At 43.8% G+C, this 12140-nt stretch overlaps 1 long non-coding RNA gene across 2 annotated transcripts in view; it reads right to left on the reverse strand.

Annotated features, from left to right (window-relative positions):
- LOC147027082 (uncharacterized) overlaps window positions 1–12140 on the reverse strand; it is a 124115-nt gene that overhangs the window by 62184 nt on the left and 49791 nt on the right. For both annotated transcript variants that reach the window (XR_015058670.1, XR_015058669.1), the window contains one exon: window positions 9585–9690. This is a non-coding gene — a long non-coding RNA (uncharacterized LOC147027082). The remainder of the gene's footprint in view (window positions 1–9584; window positions 9691–12140) is intronic.

The following is a 12140-nucleotide window of genomic DNA, read 5'->3' on the forward strand; positions in this document are numbered from 1 at the left end:
CTAAGGGTGCTGGTAAACTCCAGTGCCTGGCAACCAAGTCCACAAGGCAGTGAAGTGCATGTCCAGGCTGAGCATTTTTTCAGATGCCGAGCCATGGCACAGAGTTACTGGATGTGATAATCCTCTGTGTGGAAACTCTTGGTGAGGAAGATCAACAAGGATATTTCCCAAATACGAAGGAGCATAAGTCAGCAACTATCATATTTGACAAAAGGAATGTGGTGGTGGTGGTGGTGGTGGTGGTGGTATGGCAGCTTAGCTGCCAGGGTAGCTATCATTTCTTGAAGCGTGACTGTGTCGCTGATGCAGTGCCACTCTACCAGTACACACACTGGAACTGGTACTCGTTTCGTCAACCTTGGAAGGATGACAGGCTGAGTCAACCCCCTGGTGTATTAATTCAGTGACCGACGGGGCTTGAACTCAGGACCCTAGGATCCCAAGCCGCCACCCTAACCACTGAGCCAACACCAGGCTGGCAATGTGGTCATCAGGTACATCATGGTGGGGGTAGTGTGAAGCCTTCAGGGGCAACCTAAGCCACAGTTCCGGAGCGAGACGTGACACAGTCACATCTCATGTGTAACCAGAGAGTTCACAGAGTGCCTTACCCCTACACAGGCTTGAGAAAAAGGACATGGGAAGGGTCTTTCAACTCTTGTTTTGCATTTCTGAACATGAACAGTATTTCTTACAAGCTGTGATTTTGTCTGAATCTCGATATGCCACAATGCTGAGAGCGCAAGTAGAAAATTTAATTGGTGGAGATGGCGGAAAATGGCATAATATTTTGTCCAAGTACTGATAAACTGTAGGTTTTTGGAAGTGCCAACAAGGCGTTTTGTGTTCTAAACTATTGAAGTATACTCACAGAGTACCTATCTGCTCTCCGGGCGATCTTCTCCAAGTGTGCAACACCTTCTGATACATCCTTTTATTTTGGCAGTGTATAGGCAACAGACTACTGTCTTGATCCCTCCCGAAAATATAAACAACACGGTTTATGTACATGAAGCAAAAACATGCATACTCTTATGTGCATCTACAATCAATCATGGTTATATACCTGGGATACCCCCAAGGAAGAAAAAGCCAAGATGGGCGATGGGCGATGGGCAAAAATGCCATCAAAACTTGATGGAATCAAACGAAACTTGCACAAGCACAACTTCAGAGTACCCTCATGAATCCCTGAAAGTTTCACTTCCAAGGTCAAATCCTCTCAGAGTAGTAAATACATACATACGTGTACAGGGCTGTAGAAAGAAAACAAAAATTTTTTTTCTGGAGTTTACTGGCGTTGACGCACCATTTTTTACACAATCTTATTTAACACGTTAAATTAGTTATTCAGGCCTGTTGTTTGTGTCCTTTATGACGTTCCTAAAAACACAAAGTTTCCTATTTGGAATGATTTCCAATTTTGTATGATTGCCAAGCAGGCAGACAGAATATGGACATTACCTTACTCCTCTGCGCACATGCGTGCACATGCGTGACCACAACGAGATTGTGTACGATGTGCCAAATTCAGAGCCAAAGTACTGCTAAACTGCGGGTTCCTGTTCCGATTCATGTCCTACAGTGTTCAAAATATAACATTCAATTGAAATTAAGTTGTTCCTCGCTCATAGACAGACAGGCAGAGAGACAGACAGACAGACAGAGTGAACCAATGGCTTAGCTTGGCTTTTGCATTTCGTGTGCAGGGTAAAGTAATGAAATGCTCCATAGTGCAGTCACATGTTGATCGAGTACACTGTGATCAGCTGTCATGAAAGCAATCAAAGCATCACATCTGCAGAGGATGACAAAAGTACAGGAGGCGATAGTGATATATCTGTAATGTGGTGAATCATATTGTTCCTGAGGAGGAAGTATCACATGACAAGCACGTAGAAATCAAAGTCTTAGCCAGTGGATTAGGCTACTCCACATGGCAAATGGCAGCCTGACTCCATATTTCAGTAGGAAGTGTACAGTGTGCAAGACTGAGGAGGACACGTGAAATTGGTACTATTGAGGATGAAAGCCCACACTCTCGGAATGTGATGTACAGTACTTCATGGAATGTTGTCCACATGATAGAAGATGATCCAGTAGAGATCTTGAGAATGCCGTTGCTGAGAGCAAGCGTGTTAATGTTTCTTCAAGAACAGGAAGATACCCGTGAGCACAAAGTTGTCTCGATGGATGTGTAGCTAGCTGTCTTCGATGCAATTCTATCATTTGTTATATCCATTTTATACCCAGTCTTTCCCCAGTTTCGATAATTATTTCCAATACTGTATATGTCGTAAAGGGAGGAGATGTAAGGAGCTTGTATGGGAAAAACAAGGCAGTGGTTAAATCTTCCTCCATATTTGTTTCCTAAAAGAAAGGTACGTAGGACTCATTCTGCACCATCAGTTACATATTGAGTGCAATACAAAACACCATGTTGTAGCAGGGCCCATTCCGGTTGCCCGGTTTGAGTCCCGCAGGTCATTTCAAAGTAACCGCCAACTAAGTCCATGGCCCCGGGCAAGTTCTCAGGCCCATTTGACACATTACACTGCTCGTGGGTCGCTGAATGAACCGGGTGCCACACTGATAGACGCCAGTGCCTCATCAATTCAGCCGAGCAAACGGTGAGGTCATACGGCATGGTCCAAAGTGGTTTGAACCGCACCCCAACTACCCTACAACCAGCCTAAACCACCAAACAAAGCAGCAAGACGAGTGGAATTCAATCTGAGACGAGGTATATTTATTAGCAAGCAAATGCATGGAGGAAGGAAACAAGAAAAAATGAAGCAATGCAGAAAAATAAACGACACTGGTGCCAACAATAAAATTAACCGCTTAACCCCTACTGATATGCACTCACGATGCCAATGAACGAACAGAGATTCTTAATTATCCAAACTTAATTGGGCCCATCAGACATGCCACAGATAACAGACATGGGGAAATCCACAAGATAATGAAGAATGTTGCGCAAACGCAAGGCAAAGTGTGGCACGATGTCCCAGTCCAAGTGGGGGGCAAGGTGGTCATTCCGTGCCGCTGGCCGAGGGGATTGAAACAAACGTGGCTCGTTCAGAATGGCGTGAGACAGCCGTTTCTCTCCCGTAGGCTTTGACGCAGCTAGCTGTACCAGGGACAAAGCAAAACTCCTCCTCTTCCTTCCGGTTCATCTGCGTTTTTACCACTGCAGGCAAGTCGTCTTCGGTCAGATGCCACATCCCTCCCCTCCCCTTGTCATTGGTCATTGTTCGGCCTGGTGAGCAGGGTAATGATAGCATCTCAAACTGTAACAGCAGTATCACGATCCGTAATGGCTGCACCATGAGTCGTAACAGAAGTACCACAAATGGGAGCACCACGAGCTTTCCGAGGTTAATCAACTGCTGTTAACCGGCATTTGACAGCGCTTGTTCATTTTCCCACCAGACTCGTGTTTCATGGCCGAGCGAGCGCTTTAAAAGAACAATTAAACAGATAACAGAGGAAGGAACATAAAATAAATGGTGGTTAAAGGGGGTTGATAATTCTAGACACAGACATAAGGGAAGACTTGCAATGCCTTTCTCAACCTTTCTCAACGAAAACGAAGAAATAACTGGAGTTAGACTAAGACGCAGGATCTAATAACCCCGAAGGAATAATTTCCACAACAATATTGATCGAAATAATCTGATAGTACATATTAGAGAAAGAGGCCGACAGGATGGCATCAATGTATCCACACTTGCCACTGGTTGTCTAGCCTGGGTTTGAATCCCGATCCAGCTATAAACTGCCATCCCGGTGTTTCACAGGTTGGGAGGTTCATCAACGTGTGTGCCGTCCCTCCGATGAATGTTAAACGGGAGTCCTGTCTGCCAACATTTTTTTGGTGGATGTCAAAAGTACCATGTCGTCCTCCGTGAAGAGTAGGCAAGCTATCGCAGGCACCCCAAACAAATTACAAATCCCTGCCCTTATCACTGCTGTGACAGCAATGGCAAACCACCCAGTGTAATCCTTGACAAGGAACTGCTTCGGCGGTACCGACGCTCTGCAACAGAGTATGGTACATCAGAATCACAATCAAGAATAGAGGAAGATCACAGAAGAAATGTTATTCTCTGGCTTCACTTCAACTCATTTCGACATGATCCATTTGCCATTTAATGTGTAGAAACATCAGTCCACTTTTAAAGGACGTTCGGAGATGATAGAAAAAATATTAGGAGACAATGGACAAATGAGGGCATTCAATGAGATTGCACCTGACTGGTATCAACACTCAGAATCATGACGTAAGTATGTACTCATATGAGATTGCCAAACAGGCCAAACCTGTTAACAACCCTTCTTCAGACGTGTAAACAATTGGCTCTTCTTCTATCATGCTTGAACACTGTGTGCAAAAAGGGAAGCAGCCCTGAGCAGAACCTTAGGTGTAAAAACATTCAAACTTACAAATGATGGGCCAGCGTTCCTTTAATTATGTGTCTTGGGCCATCACTTTAATGGCCCCTTATAACCCATTATCGTTGACGATGTGCCCGCACATCACCATGCTTATACAAGCCACCATTTCTGAGTCATTATCAATGATCTCAGCAAAAGGGTGAACACTATTTTTTAGCATGGCCTGTAATTAAATATCTGACCAAATACAGCACTGGAGTATCAGGAGGAACCCAACTAGACAAATATGGAGTCATCAGGAGGAACCTGGATCGGATTTGGGTTTTGGCTGCGACGCCTCTACCCTTAAACCCATCGAGGCGCAGCCAGGATCGTGGAGGAGCTTGTCCTGAAAATTGTACATCCATCACAAGTAAGACCAGGACATTATGAGACATCAATGTGTGTTTACATTAAGTACAATTTCTCTCACATGTGGAACCAATTTCCTCGGTCTGTTCAATGTCATTCTTCCTTCCACTGGTTCACGACATCCATTCCACCATCTCAGGTCATCCCCCAGCCATACCCATGATCTTTTCAACCTCATTAACCATCTCTAAACCCACCTCTTTCAGTGTTTCCAGCTTATCAGGTTTCCCCCACTCTTTCACCCTCCTCTTTGATTTATTAATTTATTTTTGCTCCATATCTTGTTCTTCCTCAGCTTTCCCTTCCACTTCTGTGATTGAGCTCCTTCTCGTTTGCCCATCTATCCTGATGTTGGTGTCCCACCCTCATTTCTTTTCACCATGACTGCTTGACTCTCAACTCTGCATACAAAATCAATTACAAGTGCATTATTAGACAAAGGACAAATCAATACAGTATATGGGATCCCAGTACAGTATTACGAGCTCTGTGCTCAGATGGCAACAATTACCGATCCAAATGTATGTCATGTGTCACATGGCTTTTATTGCTAAGGCCAACTTTATCTGACTGTTGTTTGCAATGTGACAAAGAAGGTATTTTTTGTAGGGCTTGTTCAGGAAGTTGATATTGTGATAAATACACTTGGATGTACAATAAACGCAGGAAACAAAGTTAAAAAGGAAACGGGCAAATGAAAGCTCACAGTAAAAGATCATTTGACCTGTCATGCCTTTGTTGCATTATAACTCACTGCATAATGCTGTCATGGAATCCATATATATATATATATATATATATATATATATATATATATATATATATATATATATATATATATATATATATATATATATATGTAATGCATGGGAAGAGATAAGTGATAACAGAAAAAGAGCAGACAATGACTCAGAGCAGATAAAGTGAATGGAGGAAGTTAAAAAGATAGTCACCTTCCCACTAATGCTTTGCTAAAACACAAGTTTAGTTATTTATTTATTTTATTTCTACAGGGTGAGTCACAAGTCCCAGGTCACTGCTTTAGCTGCTGATACAAGATTTGTTTATACCATCTACCAGGATCAGCCAAAAGCCCCAGGAGTAACAATATATTACAGTAATAACAGTAATAATAAAATATTACACTAATGCAACAATAACAATACCCACTTAGACATCGAGTGCATCTATATGACGTCCACAAGATCATTTTTCTCCACACCGTGCGGTGTGAAAACCGATGCTAAATACCACATGTTATTGTGCCAACTGCCAAATGCTTCCTGAACACGTTATTTCAGTTCATCAACAGATGCCATGCGATGTTCTGTAACATTAGCTTTGACGTACCCCCATCGAGCGTTGCCACAAGTGGTCAGGTTAGGACTGTGCGGTGGCCATAGAAGTTTTGGCGAAGACCTGCCAATCCAACGGTTGGGAAAAATTTAATTGAGGTAGTTTTGTACCACACATGCATGATGCGGAGGTGCCTCAATCCTGCTGGAAATAAATCTCATGGGTTAGTCCACATCGTTCAAGTTCAGGTACAAGGTAATTCTCCAACAGGTGCAGATATTACTGCTGGTTGACCGACGCATCAAAAAAGTAAGGACCAATGAGGTGGTGGGCAGTTAACGCCGCCCAAACCATAACATGTGGTGGATGGTCTTGCACTTCTTCAACACAATGTAGATTTGCATCACTCCAAAAGTAAACGTTGTGTGGAGATGAACTCAGGTAAACAGCACACTCATCACTAAACATAACCTTTGATCTTTTAGGAATTGTATCGAAGTGCTGCAGTAGTTTGTCACTAACTGTCAACCTGTTTTCATGACCTGCATCTGACAATTTACAAATGATAGTTGTTCATGATATGGTTTCATGTGAAGGTCTTCTTTCATCGTACGATGAGTACGAAACACCTAGCTCTGCAGAACATTTCCATAATGCTTTTTTCAGAGATCTGAGAATGGATGTTTGAATGTTTTGAATTTCCAACTCATAAATTTTTGGTTGTCCACTGCACTTGCTGTCCATGTACACTCCAGTGTGAAATACATTTTTCCCCCAAAACATGAAGATTTGATTTTGATGGTGCTGGTTTTCCAAAATGCTCCTCAAAGTCTTCTTGCACCTGTTACATCGTCTTGTTTGTGTTTTCCCTCTCGTGGTACCAGCCTCTCTTCCACAATAAATCGACTGGTGTCTGCCACCCTGGTTTAATGTATTATTTGTATTATCTGAAAAAACAAAACGAAATAAAAAACGGTGTAAATACATGGGATGAACAAATCTTGTATGAGCAGCGAAAGCCGTGTCCTGGGACTTATGACTCACCCTGAACAAAAGTAAGGCCACGACAGACACTCCATGACTATTTGAGCTCTACAGAACGATGAAGGACATTCACATGTACCTATACAACTAAACCCGTCAAACTGTAGAACTATGCCTGATACTTACATGAAGAGGCATCACCAAGTCATTGGCCTTTTTTTTAATCTAATTAACAAAGGTCGAGGCTCATGAAACACTGGATGACAGAGGTGATGGGACATCTTACTGACAATGGGGTAGAGGTTATAAAATGGACAAGAACAACAATAACGTATATAAAACCGGAAGTAAACAAATGCGTAAGGTCAGTGAGAATAAAGAAAAAAAGGGTGTGTATTGGGGACACTTCTGAGAGGGTGATTGACCACCATCTTAAAACACTGGAGGAAAGGCTGGATGGACTCAGGGAGGTGACTTCAAGAATGGAATAAGGGGAGAAATGAATGTGCAATTAGCTTCGATTTGTGGGGAATAACCAGGGATGATTTGGTGAAGAAGTGTGTGTGTGTGTGTGTGTGTGTGTGTGTGTGTGTGTGTGTGTGTGTGTGTGTGTGTGTGTGTGTGTGTGTGTGTGTGTGTGTGTGTGTGTGTGTGTGTGTGTGAGGATTGCTGGGCCACAAATCTCTCTGCAGTGTGAGAGAAAGCCATACATGCACTTCAACTTCCTGCGCTTAAACTTGTTATCTGCTGAGATAACAATTTAGGAATTTGTATTCTACAGGCCTCCAACCAGTAAAATCTTGTAGTTTTCCAACAGATCATCAAGCAGCACCAGCATCTAGTTTTCCTTCCATCAACAACTTTTCTATATCCCACTATTAATTTACAATTAGTCACTGGCTTTGACACCAATACAAGTATTTATTTCAGACCCGAGGCATCAAAGAGCTACAAACGGAGCACTTTGCATACCCGAGGCATGGAGCACCTCGCTGCTATCGGAGCATTTGAATTGCATCAGATGTGGTTATAAACGTGAATTGTTGCTCCCAGCTTGCCGGCTCGACGACAGAAGATGCCATTTGCATTTTTGCCTCCTTCATCCCTATCCCTTTTATAATCTTGTGTGGGCATGGGCACCTTGCCAGTCCTTGATAATACAGAAACAATAAGTAGAGTGAAAAGTAGCTCCAACAAAGCGACATTTAATCAGATAATTTTTGATGCCATCTGGTACTGTTATGATGGTATCGAACTGTAGAACTATGCTTCATACTTGTATCTGCTGCTTGATGCTATCTGGTATCAGACTCAGTGGCATAGTCATTAGAGCATCTGCTCCAAGTCCAGGAGGTCATTGGTTCCAACGTTGGTTCAAACCTGGCTGAGTCATACCCAAGACTTTAATAATGGTACGTTCTGCTTCCTTGCTTGATGTTCAGCATTTAAAAGGATAAAGCACGGTCAAACAATGTTGGGTAGGCAATGGCAAACCACCCAGTATAACCCTAGTCAAGAAACTGCTTTGGCAACGCCAATGCTCTGTAAAGAGTATGGTACATCAAAATGATGATAAAAAAAAACATGTTGTATGAGTGCCAACAATAAATGCAAACGAGTTTCTCAAGAATTACTCGCTGACACTTCCTCATTCAAAACACAATGAAACAGATTTTTTTGATTTTTTTTGGCCATTTTCCAACTTTTATGCACATTTATATGTTTAACTCTATTCCTTTATGTTCTGATCTATTCTCCCAACACCTTGTGCTTACTCCACAAACTTTAATTACAACTCCCTCCGCCAGCAAATTACATGTAATTGTTTGATTGGTGGTCAAAACTTTCTGAGCAAGTCCAACTAATAAAACACCAAAACTCACAATCAGAAGCAAATTCTTCACAGTTGAGCCATTTATAGATTACAATATGATGCTATGTTGCCACCCAGACTGCAGCTGTGGAGATGTCAGCTTTGTGTCCATTGAGGGTGAAATTGTAAGAATGTTGGAATGTGAGATAAGGCCATTATGAACAGGTTCCATTTTGCATGCTTCATGTATGAAAACCTCTCTGTATTCACATACAGTGAGCATGCTGTTTGCACACAGACAGGACGGACAGAGCATGTGAAATCAGATAATATGAGCATGGAAATGTTTTGTGATGATGATGAGGAAGGAGGGGGGGGGGTGTTGTCATGTTGACCTTGAGCATGTTTGAAAGGGTGCTGACGTGAGAACATGAGCTATGAACAACCAAAGAAATAATATATATTTTAACGCTGATTTCACTAAAGTGCAGTACATGATCCACAGCAGTACTGTATGATGTCACCTCTATTCTTTTATATCATTTATAGGTGTGGAAAGCATGGACATGGAAAAGACTTCAAAAGGAAATTTGCATTTTCAAAGGAAAATGGGGTGACATGGAAAACGAGTCGATTTGAGCTTATCTATTAATAAAATGAAAGATTCCATTTTATTCACCTGACAATGACAATCAGACGTGTTCTCCGGCCATGAGAAGTGCTGGGAAACGGGTCCTCCGGCCTAACGTCCATCCGAGGGACAGTGTACACATCGATGAATCGCCCTGCATGTGAAACACCAAGATGGCAGTTTATAACTGGGTCGAGATTCAACACCAGGTGAGTACATCTAAGCTATGCTACCAGCCAGAGTTCCAAAGAATATGAACAGGAAAATATGGATGAAATTAGTGCCATAATTTTAGAAAGTTATTCAAAACAACATCCCTGGGCATATTTCTACTTGATCTCAATTTGATACTGAGATTGATGAAAAAGGTTCGAATTCAGCTTTATTTTTGTTACATGTTACATGTTACAGTTTCATGACATGTTTGTAAAAAATAATTTAAAGGGTAAATGTACTAATTCTCCTGACAGCAGTATATGCTTCGAAATTAATTAATTGATACACAATATTATTGTTATTCTTACTATTTCGTATGCAGCTGGTTGCATTATTTTCTGGAAGCATGGCTGTGCTGCTGATGCAGTGCCCCTATTACAAATAAGCTGGAACTCATTTTTGCTGACCTCCAAAGGATGACAGGCTGAGTCAACCGACGTGAATATATTGAACAGGATGACAGGGACTCAAGACCTTAAACTCAAGACCATAAAATCTAAAGACAGCCATCTTAACCGTGAAGCCAACACGAGGCTTGATACTGTTGCGGCTGTGGAAATTCGCAAACCACCATTCAGGACCCTCAGGTGAGATATCTTCATAGGTACATGTGTAGTTAGCCCAAACCCGTTGTATAGAGGGAATTTATGTGATCCATTTGGGCTGCGATCCTTTGAGTTAGGCGTTTTTCTTTTTCTATCTTTTATTTCAACACACAACATTTCAACAACCACTCCATCCCCATCACAGCGCCAACCACACTGCAACCACGCCACCGCCACCATCTACGCTACCACATCTTCACCACTACGTCCGCTTCCGAACGGCAAACAAAGGCGCAAAGGAGGGAACTGCGAGGATGCGCAGGTTTTCCCGCCTGTTTCTCCCGTCTGACTTCCCCGCGCTTTGGAGTGGAGGAGGGGCGATGCAGGTCAAAGGTCAGAGGTCATGTAAAGGAGGGGCCTCTTTTTGGGGGAATAATTCTCTGGCCCAGAGCCAAAAACTGACTCCCCCGGCCCCCGCACGGAGCGGGGTGGAGGGAAAGCATGAGGGAACGCCCTTTTCGGGAACCCTCTCGAAGGAAGGTGGAGCCGGGAATGGGGAGGGGCAAAGGGCGGAGCCCCGCGCTATAAAAGACAGACACGGGTGGGCGCGCTGCCGCCGCTTCCTCTTCAGCCTCTTCCTCTTGCGGCGCTTCCTCTTCAGCCTCTTCCTCTGGCAGCGCTTCCACTGCCGCCTCTTCTTTGTCGTCTTGGCTGGTGGTCTGGTTGGTCTTCGGGAAGAGGTCCTGCGCCCGCGCCTTGGTGAGCGGCCCTGTCACAAAAGCACGGGCGGGAGACATGGCAGCGCCCGTTACGAGGTGGACCTGTGCGTCCGGACGGGGAGTGCCGGAGAGGGTTCGCCGGCCGCGAAAGAGGTCGGGGCCAGGCGCGACCACGCTGACGGTCGCGGGAGAGGGACTCACCAGACACAAAAGGGAAGTCGCGACTTCTTTCTTTCTTTTCTTTGTGGTTTTGGTGTGAATGTACGGGGGTGGCGCCAGTCTGGCTCAAGTAGTATTGTCTTAAGTGTTGCTGTGTGTACGCATATTCGGTTGTAGCTCTGCATCATTTCTTTTGTTTTAATTGCTATATGTGCATTTTTCATTACTGTATGGCTGTATATACGTGCTTGTCTGTGTGTGTGTGTGAATAATATGCTTGCTTGTTGAACTGTTCCCGCTCTGCTTCGTCTCTTTTCCTTTTTTATTGACCCTCCATCTTGCATCACGGAAAGGGGTTCGTAGTGGGTGCAACATCCCGGTAATTAATCTGAACCGTCAAGGCCGACGATAACACCGCTTGGTTATCACTGTAGCACGGAACGGACCGCTTAAGCGGTTCGTGTCCGGAGGCGGCCTGTGGCGTGGTACGATCGCCCGGTCGAACATCCGCGAAGGTACTTAGGTAGATCGAATTTGGCGAGCGACCCTATCCTGCGCGGGTGGGCAATTGGCACGGTCGTGGTGGGGTTAAACCCCCACCCGTGACTAGCTCCCGGCATTGTTCCGAGAGGGTCACGACAGAATTGTCCGTCCGATGGGCGACGTGCCGCGATTCGAGTTACGTGGCCGTCCGCACGCCGGCGGGCGCGAATTTGCAACAATACACTTGTTGTTCATACATGTAATTTTGTAAATCCAGCTTTTATTTTTTCTTTTATGCTCATTAATCTTCAACTTTTTCCTTTACTTGTGTGCCTCATATTTGAGGGGAATCATTTTAATGTGAATGGTTAATCCGTGCTGAATACAAGTGTGCATGAATGACTGGTTTGTGTCAGCTGCAGGATTTCAGGATAACACTGATGTGTGCTCACCTCTGAGCCATCTGTCTGGTTCTGGATTTG

This window comes from Eptatretus burgeri, chromosome 5 (genome assembly GCF_056783735.1).
Source record: "Eptatretus burgeri isolate ZD-2024b chromosome 5, Ebu_testis_v1, whole genome shotgun sequence".
Lineage (NCBI taxonomy): Eukaryota > Metazoa > Chordata > Myxini > Myxiniformes > Myxinidae > Eptatretus > Eptatretus burgeri.